We start from the raw sequence: 18,370 nt of genomic DNA on the forward strand, positions 1-18,370 counted from the left end.
TATTAATCATCACTGTAGATTTTATTTCGAGTACACCATTGCCTTGCTCACTCCTTACATTACGAAAATTTAGTAACGTATAAGGAACCCTCAAAATATTTCGCTTTAAACTTGACAAAATGTCAAACAAGCACACATTTTTCGACATGCCAAACTCCATTTCAGGAAGCTTAATGCTCTTCTGTTTGGATTCAAAACTTGAGTGGTATTTGTCACCAGCATGCGCTGTATTTTATCCAAATATGACACAACACTCTGGGACAGCGCCCCCGTTCGGACGGGCAAACGAGTGGCGCGTTAACCTCGATTTCACTTGAAGTGGGTAAAGGAAGGGCAGGAATGATTTGCCTGAAAGATGATTGACAAGAGGTATTTCTACACGTCTGCGCTAAACGAGCAGCCTATTTTTGCCGTTCTAGATATACAAGTGCTTGCGAAGTGTTTTGTATTTTCCCCAAGATGTCAACAAAGGCATTTTAGCACGCTTTATGAGGTGAACGAACGATTCTGTTATGGCGCTCCCTGTTGATAAGCCATTTCATCTTTGAGCACAAGAGCCATGGACCGATGGACGTATACTGAAGAATAGAGAATGAAAATGATGAAATGTCGTTTTGAAGATTAAAGCAGCATTAGTCAAAGCAATAGAATTATCTTTGTCGTCTATTGTAGAGTTAACAACATTTGAAATTTGAAATTGGCATAGATGTTTGAATAAGCAGCACTGGAACTATGTAATGTTTAAGAGCGCATCGCCTCCAATGATGAATGTGAATGTGAATGTGAATTCGAATTTGAATTTGAATTTGAATTTGAATTTGAATTGAATTGATTTGATTTGATTATATGACTTGCCACTTTCGCATATTCTAACTGGTAATTTTCCCCTTTTCATCATGTAGTTATCTTCAAACATGAGAAAATATGTCATTTGTTGCATTTGATATGTATAAATGGGGGGGGGGGATGAAAAGTAAGTGAACCTGAACTAGTATCATTGGCGTTTCACAAGCCGTTTTTCGACATGAGAAGAGGGGGGTTTGTCAGACATTAGAAGATCAGCATACAGCTGTTTTGTATTGTTTTTCATTTTGTTTTTGTATCTGTCTGTCTGTCTGTCTGCTTGTTACACAGCTGCAGCAAGGAGTTCATCAGTTACCAGGAGACGTACGTGTTGACGTTGTACAATGGAACAAGTGACTGGCACTTCCCGCCATTATGACCAGCACGTGTAAGGTGGATGTGCGCTACTTTCCCTTCGATATACAGCTGTGCGATCTGACTTTTGGCCCGTGGAGCGCCGACGTAACACAGGTAAGGATATTTAAAGGGGCATTCCGGACGATTTTCATATTTTCACATCATGTAGTACATAAATCGACAGCTCCACATATAGATATGTGGAATTTATTGTGGTTCTCGAGCAAAGAAACCAATACTCTGAAAAACCTTAAACAAATTACACTAAACAGTGTGGATGACATAGGAGCCTCACATATTTCAGAAATCTAGCAGTGTAATTCCATTTACAATACCGCTTTTTTCATCATGCTCACCCTATGTGAAATCTATGCATGCCTTCTTCTTTTGTTCTGCTTCCTTGAGCCCCAACTCATGCATTCTTATGGTGAGGCTGCCATGTCATCATCCTTGTTCATTGTAGTTTGTTTTAAATTTTGAAAACATTCTTATTCCTCGCCCAATCACTATGAACTCTGAAACTCTGTACTCAGTAGAACTAATTTATAGTTGTTCAAATTTAAAAGTCTGAAAATCATCCGGAGGTCTCCTAAAATGTACTGGCACAGAGTAATTTTGGGAATTTGATGGAATTCGACCAAAGTTTTTAAAGTGCACGGGGGGAAAATCGATGCTTCCCGATCGGTGCTTTCGTTCTTGCACTGAAAAAGTGGAATTCTGAAAACTACGTTGTCTCTTTGATCAGGAGCCATAGTATGAATATTGCTGCAACATTTAACTCAAGAGGCAAATGGACCAGCTTGATAAGTCTCCTCTTGCGACTTCAGGCACGACTATTCACTTGATACTCTTTATCTCCAAGGCTCGGGTGTGAACAACCAATACTGCACCACTAATTCCGTAAGATGGATAATTGACATATATCTAATGCATTTTGATTGTGCACGGAGAGTACGTCAAAGGAGAAAGAGAACTAACATACATCTAAGGCATTACGAACATTGCACGACTATTCACTTGATACTCTTTATCTCCAAGGCTCTGGGTGAACAACCAATACTGCACCACTAATTCACTAAGATGGATAATTGACTTATATCTAATTTATTTTGATTGTGCACAGAGAGTATTACGTCGAAGGTAAAAAGAACGACTAACATAGATCTAAGGCATTACGAACGTTGCACGCTAAGCTCTTCACCAACAACTCGCTGTGTCGCCATTGTCAAGTATCTGGGGATGAGGCTGCGATTATTCACACACCTAAATGCATGATGCAGAACTCTTCTCATGATGTGGACCGTGTTGTCATCTGATCGGAGAATCGAGTGCTCTCCAAGAACTGTGCGCGCGTTAGCATAGATTAAAAGCATTAATGTGATCATCACAGATACCCAACGGGCGTTTTTCCCTCTTGCGAAAAGCAAAATAAATCGAACATTGCCGTTCATCGGCTGACTGAAGGCGAATGGAGAATAACTGGTCTTCTGGTTATGGAGGATGGAAACTGCACTTGAGATGGTTTCGGTATACACTGGGACGACTCCAAGAACAATTTAATAGTTCTCACTCACATAATTTCTATCGGTTTATGTTGTATAACGATAGTGATCAACTTTCTCCATGCGTTTTATTTTGCCTTGCCTTAGTTTAATTTTATGTATTTGTTTCCACCAGGTAGGCCACAGCATCAAATGGATATGAAGTATGCAAGGAAAGTAAAAGACACAAATCAGTGCAGGAATTGTCATTACCATAACAACAGTGTTCCCAATAATCATGGCAAAACGCACTCGCCACTGCCTACATGTACCTTTGTTAGAAAAGTCACATATGTACTTGATACAGTTTCACACACAACAGACATTTCCTGGACTTCTACGAGGCTTATGATGCAATTAACAACGAAATGCTCTTGTCCAAACTATTCTGTCACGACATGAGCATACACGAAAGGTTTAGTCATGCTAGAAAAGGTTCGCGAGTTACTTATCAAACAGATCCCGATGGATGTAAACGTCAATGACTTTTATATTGAAATTGAATATGGTGCTCTACGAGGAAGCTTGCTAGGCCCATCATTATGCGTAAATCACATCAATGATTTCTTCTTCTTTTTTTGCCTCAGACAAACTCTCATTTAGATTATTCGCAGATGACTCTAACCTTTTCTACTCTCACCCTGTCCCTAACATCTTGATTTTCAGCAGTAAATGATGAAGTTCAAAGAGTTACGATAGATTTACGCCAATTAGTTGTCAGTTGATACAAAGAAAAAATCTTTGTCTGCTTAACTGCTGTTATTGTTTTCCTGGTGTACACTTTTCAATGAATAGTGTCTAGGCCGTAAACATTGATATCTTACTCTTAATTGCAATATATGAAATAGTTACTGTTTACGATATGTTTTCATAATTACCTGTATTACATTTAAACTGTTATACTCTTGCTATAATGATGATGTATTATCTACACATTTTTCATTGAGTGATCCACATTTCTCATGACTCCTTTCAGTAATTATCTTAAAGTATACAAGTAAGCTGTAATTTTTTGTAACATTCTTTATGAATAACCTTGTACTAAACATAATTCTTACAAATTGTCAAAGCAATTTGATTTGTGAAACGTATGCTTTGTATCATGTTTTGACTTTTGTCGAATGGAAAGAAACTGCACTTAAATTGTAGTGACTTGAATTGAATATGTTGAATGCATAACTTATTGGCGACATGGCGTACTATAATCATACCTAAAAGAAGTGAAAAAAAAAATACGCTAGACCGTATTATAAGCAGAGCTTTATCTAACCGTGTGTTGGCCTACATTCATGAAAAGGAAAAGGCTAGAAATTATGGGATGATAATTTCTTCTTTTTTTAATGTTTGCACGCATGCGGGTAGGCGTATGGGTAGGCCCATGCCGTTAAGCTGAGGTCTGTTTATCACTGACTTCATGCCATGTGATTGTGAATTGTGTGTAAGTGGGAGAGTGTAAGTTAGATGAAGGCCTATTTTGTGCGCTGCACTTCGTAAGCACCATGTATAATTGGAAAACTTTGAACCAAAATGTGAATACAAAAACAATGATGGGGTGGTTTTCATGTGAACACACTGAGTAGCGAAATCCATACTACTGCCATAAGTGGTTTTCCAAGAAGTGATAAACAATTTTGGAAGATAAACACAAGTTCTACAACTGATGTAAGCAATACCAACAAGAAGGAATTATATTAAAGCGCGCCAAGGGATCAAACGATTTCACTATGAAGTGAAAGCAGAAGTAAAAGTAGAAAGTGGGACGTGTATATCGGGGATTTAGAAAGGAAGAAGAACGTCTATAACACCTTTAACCCCTGGCATATCGGCGTCGACAGTGGGACGCCGGTTGGCTGCAAGCAGAATGAAAACGACTTCCTGCACCTTGTTTGTCTATGCACCCGATGCAGGTCGAGTTCCACACGTTCGAAGTACAGGATGACACGTCCGATGACATCTTCGCACAAAATGGCGTCTGGACGCTGGAGTCCTTCGCTGCCAGTAACCTCCGCCCGTTTTACCTCTGCTGCCCGCACAACTTCTCGGAGATCCGCTACACTCTTCGGCTCAGACGTAAGCTTGACGCATGCTCGTCACCCTCACCCCTCACCAACCCTTCCCTTCTCAACACTAGATACCCCCCCCCCCACACACACACACACACGCGTTTAAAGGCACATGTTCGTAAAATACAGAGTTAGTTGTTAAAAAGTGCATATAAGTCAAATACGTTGTCCAAAATCATAATATTTAACACACAAAGACACGATTCACTAGGATACACTCTCAACGAATAAAAACAAGACAAAGCAATATTAACGAAACTGTGCAAACTGCACTATTTTGCATATTTTCTCACAAGTTACCCAAGTTCATTCTCGTAAATGTGTTAAAAGTCTAGCAACAGCAGTTTGCCCTAGAATGAAAGACTTCATAAAAGCCCTAAGTATACGAGCGATATAACCTTCACAAAAAAAACTCAAATAAAGATAATGTAGCACTAAAGGATATACGTTCAACTACATTATGGAAAAGAAAGTGTCTCGAAGCTCAAAATCACAGCAGTCTCAGGGAGAGGGAATGACGAAAAGATTTGGGCATGAAAACCATTTTTCAGATGCAAGAGAAGGCTGTGTGACTGCAAATACATTCTTTTTAATATTTTTTTTTTGCTATACTTCTCAAGTAACTGCACGAGAATGAATTGATATACGAAGCCAATTACGATCACATGTCCTTGTGTTACGAGAATAAGAAACAAAATTTATCAAAGATTTTTTTTTAATGAGCATTATTTTCTTTCATCTACATTTCTTCAGGAGGTGTTCCTTTTTCTATATCAGAGCAAATTAGTCTACAAATGATAAATGAATTCCATATACTGTTTTTTTTTTAATTTCGTCTTGAAAAGCCTAACATGGCATTAATTTGACAGTTCGGCTTGAAGTCATGCATTCTGATTGCTTTGACATAATGCTGAATTATTCAAGCACCTGGCTGAAAACGTGCCTCGCTAGGCGTTTTCACATCAGCCCGATAAAAATCCAAGCTCGAGATATTTTTCGCAGAAAATAGTCAGCAAAATAGCGCGCTATTTCGAAACATCGGGCTGATGTGAAAACGCCTATTCATGAGCAACAGGTACAATTTATGCGCATAATTCAAATTGGGAAAAAAAAATGGTTCACTAGCCAGTCATTACACTTTCTTGAATTCAAAAGTGTCAGCGTGGCATACATTTCAATTCAAAGAAGTCATGTTCACACGCTTTCAGCTTATATGCAATATGTGATCCCCCTTTCTCCCTGTTTCTCTCTATACTGATTCTTAGCGGAACTTGCTGGCAAAGATATAGCTCAACCATAATATCTCTCTTGCATCCATTCATTTCCATAGTTAATGTATGAGTTGATTCTGTGATAGGAAACAAACGAGAAAAAAATCAGCTGCCCCTATACAGTTGAGCTGTACTGCTTGCGCTTTTAATTGTGTTGAGTTTCGAGACATTGCAGTTTCCTTTCTTCTTTTTTTTTCCTTCTTTAAAGGAGGGAGAGAGTGCATTTAAATCTATTGGCCCGAATTCACGAAGGTGGTACAGTCTTGCAAGATTGTACCACCTTCGTGAATTCAGGCCAATGGGTTTCAAAATTCTTCAAATTATTATTTTTTGTAAGGTGTTTCTTTGGAAAGAGAGAGTGGTCATATGGAATTGTCGATAGCATGTCAGTCATTGCATTCAGTGTTTCTTAGTACTACCAATTTAGCTTCAACTGCAAACAGATTTTCTTTTCCTGTCCCTAAAGTCTCTGTATTCATCATGACATGCTCAGGATTTTTTTTTTAACTGCCGTGCGTTTGAATATTGTGTCTGTGAATTTCATACTTAACATTTACACATTGTCCTCATCATTTTTTTAATTGTTTGTTTTCATTTTCGTCTCCAGGATCATTTGTGACGTCATCGTTGAGTTCGTTACCGGTACTAGTTTCCAGCCAGTATGGCATAGTAGATAAGGTTCTGGACTTTAAACAGGAGGTTCTTAGTTCGAATCACCACAGCTGAAATGCTGCTCTTGACAAGTATATCAACCACAATGTCCTTCCTCACTCATTTTGAGTGTGTAATAGTCGGAACCTGGCAATGCGGGGGGTAATGATAATCGTAGAACCATCTGGTCGAACACTGCTTACAACGAAGAGGCTATTTTAGATTGATAAGACCTATATCACAGGTGGTATTCTTGTATTCATTCATCCCACAGGTGAGTCCGCGTTTTTCACCAAGGTAGTTGTCGTTCCCTCGGTGCTACTCACCATGCTGATGGCTCTCACGTTCTGGTCCCATCCGGACTCGGGCGAGAAAGTCACCCTGGCCATCAGCAACCTGTTGGCCATGATTCTATTCCAGCAGCTGGTGGCGGACAGCATGCCGCCTATTGGCGACACTACATCCGTGTTAGGTGAGTTGACCATCTGGTGGATGCACCTACTTTATCGTTGACGTTAAAGCATTATTGACGTCAGAGGTCTAAAAGGAATCCTGTCGAGTTATGATGGTTGTTTCTCTTCTTTTTTTTTTAATGTTCCAGTGCAATGTGTTCGTGTGTTTACGGATGCCTTTCCTCGATATTTTTTTTCTGTGCCGCACAAATCGGACATTGTAGATCGTCATTACTCGTGAGGAGAGGTGTTTCAGGGTTTTTTTTTTCTTCTCTCTTTCTCCCTTCACTACAGTATTACATCATACCTCTTTGTTTGCGATGTTCTCTTGTCGCAAATTTGTAAGGAAGTTTCGCTTCTGTTATAAATGATGTATGCCTTTTCGTATACAATATATATTTCTTCTACTTTTTGTGGTTACAGTACAGAATCTAACTATCTTATAATATATGTTATATTCCTATGTACACCCCCGTAACTGTGAGAATGCATGCACCTTCCCCCCCCCCCCCCTACACACACACACAAACATACGACTTGATGTTCGCTTAGGACAATCTGAACGTGAACGTGCGGAAGCATGATTACACACTACATTGGGGGAGGGGGAGATTTTCACATTTTTCCTAAGCGGCAACTACATCTGGATTATTTTTTTCTTTTGATAGGAAACGCCACAATCTTATCATAGAAAGAAACCTCCATCCAAACCCTTACCAGATTGGAAACTCCTTCCCATCTCCTGGTCAATTTGGTTCTTCAGAAAGGTTCACCTCATCATCATGCGTCGTCCCCCCCCCCACCACCTTACTATTATATTGACCTGTGTATATGTACAATCTTTTTGTGCTCTTCCTTGTAGCACGTATTTTCCTATTACAATAATCTATATTTACTAATTATTATGTATGCCCATCATCAGGTGTGAATATATCACATTTATTTCTTATTTTTGCAGAGTTTTCATGTCCTCATCAAGAAATATCTGTTGCCTTAGCTCTGATTGATCTGATGTGATCATTACATTTGCAATTGTTTGTATGACAAACTGCTTCGCGGATCCGAAGCATTGAAGCTCGAAATTTTGAAACGCCTGAAACGCGTTCAGATCGCGAATATCAATTACGGAATCGCTTTTAGGAAAACTGAAATATAGCTTCTCGCTGTCCTACTGTAAATCGAACGATGTCAGCAATGATGAAAGACAGTCGGAAGGGACAGCACTGTTACTTGTACTATGGTTGCATCTCCGTTTCACCCAGCCGAGGGGATGATGAAAGCAAAACAACACCCAGCGGTTAGGAAACCAAGACAAAATTTATTCCACATGAATCGTCACCGGGTTTCAATTACGCATTTAATTAAAGACAACCATAACCAGGCGCTGACATACATAATATATTAATTCTACAAGCTACAGGGAACGAACTGTATACACACGACCGCCTATGATGCATATATGTGGTTGAATTTAATTACACCAAGGATGGAGTGGGAGTTGTATTATGCAAGTGATATAGATACATTTTTCGACACTCGGAAAAGAAGGCGAAATGACTTACACCAGGACTGTGTCTTCTTGTTCCATTTTTGCAGCGCCTCTCCCGAAAATTCCCAAGTGTTATGTGTAAATCGCCGAAATTATGAAGCTTTGAGAGACTTTCGGCATTGTAATTGCAATAAAAACCCAGCTTTCGTTTAATGACCTGGAAGTTCCCTTCAGAAGTGATTTAAGAGCCACGTGATTACACTGATATCAATACACGTGATACTGCAACGACCGATTAAAGTGAAATTTACTTCATGTTAATGATATTGCTTCTAATAAATATAGACAAATCAAACTAACTGAATAGAGGAATTTTCATTAAAACGAAGAATATTGATATAGTTATAGCTCTATATAGCTCCACATGTTTCATGAAACATGAAAAAAAAGTTGAAACAAGGCGCCAAAATTAGTGAAGATGGTGTAGTCGTCACCTCCACACAACGTTCCGATCATTTGTACATGCAGATATCATGATATTCATAAAGTTAGTGGATGATCTAGCAATTCTTACACCTCTGTTAAAACCATTCGTGACAGTACACCTCTGACGAGGCTGCGAAAATCTTGCTCCATCTGATCTTTTGTTCATGTTATGGCAGTCCATGAGCTGAGATATCCGCTCGATGATGACTCGTAACACAAATATAATGATTATTTCAGAGATGTAAACTCACTAAGTGAACTGAATTGTCATTCAGGTGTATATAAAGCGTAAAATCAATAAGAGATAGGCCTTGATCGTGACTGAGCTTCTTTCGCGATACCTGTCTGCTTCAGAACGGAACTAAAGTCAGGTGGCTGACTGATGGGAGAATGATGGGCCTCCGTGGTGAATGAGAGGACGTAGTAACATTGATGTCTAAGGGTTATGCAGTAAAAAAAAAATCGTACTTCAGTCATCACTATGGTCCATGCCAAACTCGTGTTTGTCAGGAATATTCGCAGAATATTTCCCGCCTATCCAGCGTAAAGATGGACTGCAAGACAGATCGCAGGGCATTCCTCCTTCGTGACGACATGCGCGGCATCTTCCAGGCAATATCGGTGCGAGAAACACTGGATTCGCGTGTTGTGCACTATTGCCTTGTCTGCACGCTTCTCTCGGTAGCCTATCGTTCCAGGAAAAAAATATCACTCACTGAGCTTTGCATAAACACCAACAGGGAGTTGGTGACAGAAGGTAGCAGCACTACGATAGACAGATCTCATACAAACATAAACATATATATGTTTATATGCTCGACATACCTTATCCTCATCTCTTATAGTTTGTCTTCTTATGAATTATGAATCATTCTGCTGGTGATGTCGAAAAAGGGCGGGGCATCAGAACGGGATACCATCTCGAAGAGGGGGGGGGGGGTATGGAGCTAGAGGGCTCATCAGCGATCATAAAGGAACGGACGCAGACAATAATCGACTGTCACAGCTGAGATTGATGTGCTTTTAGATGTACCAGACGTACGATTGAGATCAATATTTCACCTTTTTCACCTTCTGCTCTTTTGTGCTCGTCGTCATTTCCACTCTCCATTTTCCGTCTTCTCTGCACTATGATGACACCCGAGTGTACTTGTAGCAAGTAATCAGAACCGACCTTGGTTGGTATCATTCCACCAGCGATCGGAAGTTGTTCCCTTTCAACCCCGGCTTTCAACAGTTGTTCATATTCGTTTGTGTTTGGTTTAGTTCCTAGACGAAATGAAAGAGAGTGACAGGAGTGTGTAAAAATTAAGCATTCCAATTCAAGGAAATAAATCTACAGCCGTTTTTCTTAGAAGAGGTTGATGAAGGTCCAAATTTTTTGGATTTTTTTTTTTGCCGGGGGGGGGGGGCTGTAAAAAGTATTCATTACTTTATTGCCTCGTATGATTCTGCCACATTCATTGACTTTTGAAGTCGTGTGCTATAGGTTGAAACTGAACAGCAACTCATCGCTACAATTAATTGTCGCTTCTTAAGTTTAACTTATTAGTCACATCACTTGAAGAGACACACTGCCCAGGTGACATGAAGACCAAACGCATCTTCCAGTCATGTAAAATGTCACTATTATGTAATTGGTTATAACTGTTTACAGGCAACGAAAAAAACTGTGTCTGAAACACGTAACTACGAAACGACAAGCACCCCGCATTCATGCACGTGCTTCAGTGCAGTTGCCGGGCAGAAAGAACAGTGTCAAACCTTGATATGCGATGTTGGCCTATGCAGAGTTTATTTTGAGGAATCATGATCACCTCACAGTCCCCTTTTAAAACAATCTAAAACTTTATGATATAATTTTCTCCATTTTGAGAATATTGACCTACTCATATTATTAGGCCTGTAATAGGAGGGAGATGACACGCATTACGTCACTGGTAACAAAGTTACTCTATTTTCGAAATTATACATTTATGTCTTATCTCTCATTATTGGCGTAATAAGAATCGTCCTCTGGCCAAAATAGACCATACTTCTGAGAGAGAACCTGAAATAAACTCTCTCGTGGTAATAACACATCCCCAGTGTTTTGAATTACAGCGATTTAATTTGACGTCAAATCGATCTAATTCTATCAACGCATTGGATATTAGAGGAGAAAGAGAAAGGGGAAAAAACTAACTATGGAAAATTCAATCAAAACGTAATCAATTTGTTGTCACTTCTGGGCAGTTACGATCGAAGCAATTCTGTCGCCCAAGGGTTAGTTTGTACGGCGCAGTGGTGTGTTTGGAATATATTTCCCCCCTTGTCCTCAGATATATCCATATCGATGTATTTTGTGCTTCGTATATTTGCATGCCTGCTAGCAGCAAACGAAGCTATCATGGTGAGCCTCGAAACATAACTATCGATCGCGTGAAATGGAAACGATTCTGCTTCATATCACTGCTTAAATTGGCCCAGGGCTAGGCTGAAAACATGCGTCCTGCAGCAGATATCGAAATCTTTTTTCTCTTTCCTTGATGCTATTTTGCTCCCCACCCCCGTCTCCTCTCTCCCTACATCCATCATGCCTTTCTCTCTCTTATCCAGTGATAGCTCAAATCTGCTCAATCTTTCCGAGAGCAGTTGCATTATATGGCCAAGGGCTAGCGCTCAACTCGGGATCTGACAGATTAATATCGATATTTTCTTCGGTGTGGATAAAGACGCTGGACCTGAAACCATGCCATCACCATTACGTCACTGCATGAACCTTTGTCGAGACGTACTGTATACACTGAGTTCAAGCTCATTCGAACTACGTCATATTGCAATGAGAACCACCCCATGATAAGTACCCGTATGTGATACGAGTGTGATTCCTACCCCCTCCATCTCTTCGATCCAATGAAGATTGAATCTAACGATTCTCTGAGTTCAAGTATAGATATATGATATTATACACAGAATAGAAGAGTATGCCTTAAAAGACGCCCCTGAGATTGTCTCAACATTGTGGACATTTAGAAGTTTTCCACCTTACACACAGAATGACCCACTTGGGCATGTACAATGTCAACAAAAACAATAAAATAACATGGGGAACAGTTTTTATTTTCATGTCGCCACGAGTTCAGGCCAATGGAGAACATCACGCAAAATGTCAGCAGAGTTTAAACATTCATCCCGTGGCGATACGATTATTTATCCGGCACGAGTCTTAGCATGCTGGATTGGAAAGGCTTCTGTCATCTCTCCTCCTCGCTGTTTAGACGGGGAGAGATTCCATCCGTCTTTAGTCTGCGTTGTGACGCTTCTTCACGCGAAGTGGTGCGCCACTCTTATAGCATTATTATTTAGGCATGAAACAACGCACGCATCATTATCGAGTCATTATAATCTACTGGTTCCAGTTATGGTAGGAGGTGTTAAGAGACCACAAGAAAGGTCTTTCGATATCGTAACTACACGCTATATAACACATCGTCGTTTTCAATGTCTTGTTAAAGTTACGTTTAGGGTCTTCTTATGTTATGTGACACAATCGATCATTATTATTGTTGTAACTGCAATACATGAGCGCTGAAAATCACACGGTTAACTTCTTGCATTCTTTGCCGTAGAAAAACACCTTCTCCCCCCCCCCCCACACACACACCCCACCACCACCACCACCACCACCACCCTTTCAAATGTTTATATCAAACTAAAGCCGAGCCCCCTTTCAAGGTACCCCCAAGACACAATACGAAGCCTACCATCCATGCCAGCAGTCAGTAATCATCGTAAGCCCATATCGTTCTGTTTATTGTCTCACATAGCATTTATTATCCTACTGTATTGTGGGCCACCTAAGTTATGTCCGTGAACCCATTTCTCCACCTTCCCCCTCCTTCACACAGAGACCTTATAGACCTCATCAAAGACATTAATGCTTAAGTGCCTGGCATGTTGATATGTCATGATCATAATAATTATAAGCACGTGGGATATCGTATGATATCACCTTTGATGGTAAAGTTTTAAAACCGACAGCATAAGAAGCAGCGGAACGTTGGGCGCTTTACTACCTTTTCATGTGATATAAGCCAACCAAAAGTTTGTTTTGTTTTCATGTAAATATCGTATATATGATCTGTATTTAATGTCTGATCGAGTCATAGGTCGGTCAGGTTTCATGACTCATCTGGTTGACGAATTTAGAACACCGTGCTTTACGGCTAAGCAAGAATTCCAAGGTTTTTAAAAAGCACAGTTAGAATAGGGAAAACTCGTCAATCGGAAATAGCGCCCGTACTGTCCAAGCCGCACTACATGACGAGAACCTTTTTCTGAGCAGGGTCACTCGGGATTTAATTCCAACGAAGAACATACTTCCTTTGAGAAAAAAAAAATTGTGTGGAGAATGAGAAATGATGGGGAAACTTTGAGATTGCATTCGGCATTACTTCCGAATGAATTGCAAAACTGCATGATGATTAATTGTGCCGCGAGCGCGAACTGTTCAAGAATTCCTGTATTCTCGATTGTAAAGTAAACAAGTGAAATGTGTGCGAAGTCACTCACCAGCAAAGAGAGACAATCACATCTGAGTTTTGCAGTGAGATTGCTCAACGTGGTTGGGTTCTATTCAGGATGATAAATTAAACATTTACCTGTTAACTCTTTCCAATTCTGAACAGTACACTTTAAATAGAATAAATAAAGATTATATAGATACTTGTGTGTATGTATCAATTTAAAAATTGCTTGTTTCCGACCCGCCCCTATCAAAGTCGATCACCAATATCTTCATTTAGGCATTTTGCAATAAGCCAGACTTCAAAATTTCCATTGATATTTGATTTATCGCACTTTATTTGTGTTATTAGAGACAGAAAAATTAGCAAAGCTGGATTCCAGTAAACACGGTAAAGAGATAAATCAAACTTAAACAGTGTCGAAACCTATACACATACATTAAAGCCTACAGGAGCTTTGTCATTCATAGTGTTTAATTCATTCCAGAGTGGGTCAGTTTGAAACTCTTTTACAACATGCTTCATAAAACAACGGTTCCCACGTTAAGCATAATGAAATAAGGGTATACTTTTTAGCAACTTAAACTCCCTTCATCGAAAACACCTGACTTTACAGCACAGTTTCATTGACGTTAATCGTTGTACGACTGAACAAGCTTACTTTTACGTAGGCTCCATCATATATAATGATATGATTGGGCTATGTTCGAAATGCAAGAAATATATTTCTCGCATTTCGAACATAGCCCAACACTACCTCAAACAGACCTTTGTGTTTATATTGAGACAGACTGTTGTACATTCAGGTGAAATTTCACCGAATTTATGTTTTGCAATTTGGTATTGCATATTTTTTCTATGCCATTTTCGTGAGAAATATGAATATAAATGGGAATTAAAAAATTGAAATTGAAAATTGAAATTGAAGATTGAAACTTAGGATGAGGTGGTGACGGGAAAATTTCAGTAACTTCAGAAGGTGTCCTTTTTGTCTTTCTGTTTTTTCGGCCACCAGTTGGAACAACGTGGATATACCAGAAGATTACAGATGGCAAATCTCCATTTGCCTTCAAAAAGACTTATTTTTTCTTTGTCCACATTGAAAAAAAAGAATGTTCAAATTTGGCAGCTCTGAGCATTGGGTCATTAATGAGGGCATCTGAACAGTCATCGCATGACCGCTGGTGCTCGGTGCAGTTTCTATGCCTCCAGCAGTATCAAACTTCGTGGGCCTTGGCAAAATCTACGTGTCCCGTTCTCGTAAACTTTGATTTGATTTTGATTTGATTTATTGGTTCCTGCATTATATCATTGCTCATGCAGATACATACACATATATCATATATACATTGATGGTACCATACATATAAATGGATATTCATAAATATTAGTTGCTAACAAGTAAGTTTCTTCATTACCTTTAGAATAATTATACAGCAATACAGTTTCTTCATTGCTTTTACAATGTACAAAAGAACATATCAGTGATGCAATGAATAACGCAGAAGGGCTACAGCTTAAGCATTGCTTTATTTGCATGCAGCCCTCGTACATAATACATAACATATAGGAACTTGCTGATAAAGGTTCACATCTTAAAGGGATAGTGTAGTTTTGGTTGAGATGGGGCTTTAGGTTTCCTACTTATTTTGTGAGATAATGAGAAACCTCAATCCGATAAAATATGAGCATATAATTCTGAAAGGAATTCAAAATTTATCTTATGAAAATTGGTTTTGAAATGTCAGAGATATCCAAAAAACAAAGAGGTCCTAATGAAATTTGAGACCCAACTTTAATCAGGACCAATTTGTTTTCTTTTTTTTTTATATATCTCGGCCATTTAAAACGGACTTAATAAAGTTTGAAATCCTCTTAGAATTGTATGGTCTTTAACATTTCATAGCTGGTTACTAATTATCTCACAAAAAGTTCAGATCTGAATCCCCATCTCAACCAAAATTATACTATTCCCTTAGTATAGACCGTGTGCGTGGTTCAGACGCCACCATTATGACCTTCCCTTGGCATCGTACTTACTTCAGCTGTCGATTGGCTTAATTTTGACCAAGTTCGAGGTCAACTTCGCACGAAATTAAAAATTCCATAATCGTATTCCCATTTTGTGTCAATTTCGGAACAGTGTGGCGCCATCCTGAGAAGTTTCATTATACGATGTGATTTAAGGTGCGTGTGTGTGTGTGTGCGTGTGTGTGTGTTCTTTTATACAACTTGTGTAACGTCGAAGTATTTTGCAGAAGTGATGACGGGCAAATGACCCTTCCCATAAACAAATGCGTTGTCCTCGGTGCATAGCAAAAAGCTCGTGCGACAAAATAATCATGATGGCTAAGGCATGACCACACTTGATGCTTTTGTAATTTGCTGTGTCGGTCTTGCGTAGGCGCGTCATCATAAAATGTATTCCCGATGGGATATTACTTCATCAGCAAATTCAATTTATTAAAGGTTTACCAGGGCAGAGACATGGAGGCAAAATGCCACAGCCCTCGGTCATAGACACGAAAATATATACAAGAAGTATTTTGTGAGAAAACAACGACCTACTTTCGGGTGCCAATATGTCAATGTGAGGCTTAAGGCAGCTACGTGTGTAACATAGTTGATCTGCATAGTAACTTCAAAATATTAGTCCTAGATGCAGAGATTTCGCCGTAAAACCATAATAGCGTTAACTTCAGTGAGCTAAGAGAAAAAAAAATACACAGACTGTGATTAGAAAACTGGCATTTGATATATAGGGCCTATATATATATATATACCTTGCGTGAAAAAAGAACCTGTCAATTTCTGTATATCTCACAACTTCTTTAATGAATGATCGCGTCTAATAACAACTGAATAATGTAAATTGAGTAAACAAACACGGATGTCATTATGCAATGCAGCAGAGAAGGCGAAAAAAAATGTATATTAAAGGTATGGGACAGTTTCGGTTGAGATGGGGTCTGAGGTTTTTAGTATTTTTTAATGATGATTTTTTTTTTTAGATAATGAGAAACCTTTTATGATTTATGAAAGAACATATAATTTTAAGAGGAATTCGAAGTTTACTTGATGAAATTTTGCTTTGAAATGGCTGAGATATCCAAAACGAGTCCAAATGAATTCCTCTTAGAATTGTAGGCTTCTGAACATCTCATAAAGTGATTTCTGAATACCTTGCAAAAACTTAAAAGCTGAATACTCACTTCAACCAATACTATACCATCCCTTTAATATAGACATGGTTAATATTCTTACGTCATGGTTATTCTAAAAGACTCTATTGCTATACGTGAATACTATGTTACTAGTGTCCTAAAAATAGACTAAAAACCTGTACTGTTCAAGCTATCCTCGTAATCACAATTACTCTTAGCTGTTAGGTACATGAGAGAAATATGTCGGCGCCAGGCATGAAAATAAGCATATTTTCAAAAGGATAACACTTGCAATGTCAACGGCTGAAAAGAACTAAAAACATATTGTTAGACAGAAGTTATATGGTCAGTTTTACCAGTACCTTCAACATAAAGATATTCCCTTTGTAGCTGAGTTAGGACAATCAGATCCATCCTCTTCCGTTCTTGGGACTACGACAACCATCATGCTTTCATGATTTTCCCATCAAGAAATGATAAGGCTGTAGGGGACTTCCCGCTGCACATATTGGAGTTCTGGTGATCTTTGAGATAAAAAAAACCCCAAACATTCAGTTGTTGTTGTTTGTGCATGGAAAATATCTACGTATCAAAATAGTCATGTTCTTCTTTGCTTCCATGCTAGTAATTTACTGCAGCTTCCTAGTGCCCAAGTATGGCATTAGTATAAGTGTGACAATGTATCGAACATTGCGGCAATATCAAATTGACCAGTGTTTTCTATTTCAAACCTAATTTCACTCTTCAGTGTGTTCTTATTCCATGACGTAATTTTCGAGTGTAAAATACAGGAAAGCAAGGTTGTGGTATTACCAGTTCTTCCTCCATTTTGTTGTGATCTACGGGGCGGTGTCCTCAATTTATGACCAAGTTGTATTGAAATCGAGAGTGTCCAAGGAAAATGCATTGAAGTTCTCTACTGCAAGAGACTGTAATACGCAGTATATATGGCATACATGGACATCGAACCGGCAGAAATTTCTATTTGAATTTCCAATCGAAGTGTAGTAAAGGTCATAGGTGGACATTGTACATCGGTCTCTGGCTGAAAGCTGAAAGCATTTCAATATCATATAGAAATACAAGATATGATATTGTGTTTCCGTGATTTCATTTTCCCCGAAGCTTTCTCGGCATTTACAGTATAATTAATGATTCGTTTCCATGAAAGGAATAAGAGACTTTGTAACAAGGCTGTACGGTTGTCTTGTTATTGTCGTTATTGTTTTTGAAATATGTTTCTTCATTGGTTACCTTGCCTTACAAGAGTGTATACCTCGAATTCGTTTTACTATAATTGACGGTGCAATCGAATAACACTGTGCTGAAGTTTGTATAAAGTAGTCACATGTTCTCGACTCTTTTTTATAAAAAAACAACAAACAAACGTAAATTTCTCTAAAGTCGAGGGAAAACTTGAATCAAAATTGAATGCATCAGTCGGCATTTTTATGGAAAAGTTTGTTTTCCACTCTATTAAAAAAAGCTTCCCCTTTCCCGAACGTTTTTGTTAGTTACTATTTGTTAATATTGCTGCCTATAATT

The 18,370-nt window shown here is 38.8% G+C and overlaps 1 pseudogene; it reads left to right on the plus strand.

Moving 5' to 3' along the window:
• The window catches only part of LOC139726802 (neuronal acetylcholine receptor subunit alpha-10-like), an 87,250-nt pseudogene that overhangs the window by 63,347 nt on the left and 5,533 nt on the right, over positions 1 to 18,370 (plus strand).

The sequence above is a fragment of the Diadema antillarum genome, unplaced genomic scaffold, assembly GCF_040938485.1.
Source record: "Diadema antillarum isolate AM-2024a unplaced genomic scaffold, OU_Dant_1.0 seq00000100_RagTag, whole genome shotgun sequence".
In the NCBI taxonomy this organism is placed as follows: Eukaryota; Metazoa; Echinodermata; class Echinoidea; order Diadematoida; family Diadematidae; genus Diadema; species Diadema antillarum.